At 38.7% G+C, this 1,005-nt stretch overlaps 1 non-coding gene across 1 annotated transcript; it reads left to right on the forward strand.

The window, feature by feature from the left end:
* Window positions 1–690: 690 nt before the first annotated feature.
* LOC127116607 (small nucleolar RNA R71) lies at window positions 691–797 on the forward strand. Its single transcript, XR_007801423.1, has one exon. It is a non-coding gene; the product is annotated as a small nucleolar RNA R71 (small nucleolar RNA).
* The last annotated feature ends 208 nt before the right edge of the window (window positions 798–1,005 follow it).

Genomic DNA, 1,005 nt, shown 5'->3' on the forward strand with positions numbered 1-1,005 from the left:
ATGGGTAGCCACAACATCAAGCTTACTTGAGATTTGCTTCATCAGTTCGCTAGTATGAGCATTTTGATTTTCAAAATCCTTGTTTTGTTGATCTTGAGCATTCATAAAGTTTTCCATCATGATCTCTAGATTTACCTTTGTAGGTGCTTGTGGAGCAACAAGGGCTCCTTTCTGATAACCAGGTGGAATAGCAGGTGTCGGGTTTGGAGGAAATAAAGCATTACTATTTTTATAAGAAAAGTTCGGATGGTTTCTTCAGCCAGGATTGTAAGTGTTGGAATATGGGTTTCCTTGAGCGTAATTTACTTGGTCGATAGGAATACCAGTCAATAACTGAAAATCAGCATTAGTGTACCCAGAGGTTCACACAATTCATAGTTTGGGGTTACAGCAGCTACGGTAGTTGTTGGTGTTATGGCTAAGCTTTCAATCTTTTTAGTAAGTGTATCCACTTTATAATTTACGTGGTTTATGCCATTGACTTATTACATTCTTCCTTTCGGAGTTGGTTTTTCTACAATAGCACGTTCACCTCCCCATTGGAAATGATTTTGAGTCATGTTCTCGATCAGTTCATAGGCTTCATCGTATGGTTTGTCCATTAAATCACCGCCAGCTGCAACGCTCAAATTCATTTTAGTGTTGTATAAAAGACCATTGTAGAAAGTATGGATAATCAGACATTGCTCAAGTCCATGGTGTGGACAAAGTCTCATCATGTCCTTGTATCTTTCCCAAGCATCGAAAAGAGATTTGTTATCTTTTTGCTTAAATCCGTTGATTTGAGCTCTTAGCATAGTCGTCTTGCTTGGTGGGAAATATCTGGCTAAGAAGACTTTCTTTAACTCGTCCCATGTTGTTACGAAGTTCGAAGGTAGAGACTGGAGTCAATCTCTAGCTCTATCTCTTAAGGAAAAAGGGAAAATATGTAGTTTAATCGCTTCGGGACTGACACCATTTGCTTTCACTGTGTCTGTGTACTACACAAATACTGACAAATGTAAG

Source organism: Lathyrus oleraceus, chromosome 1, assembly GCF_024323335.1.
Source record: "Lathyrus oleraceus cultivar Zhongwan6 chromosome 1, CAAS_Psat_ZW6_1.0, whole genome shotgun sequence".
Classification (NCBI taxonomy): Eukaryota; Viridiplantae; Streptophyta; class Magnoliopsida; order Fabales; family Fabaceae; genus Lathyrus; species Lathyrus oleraceus.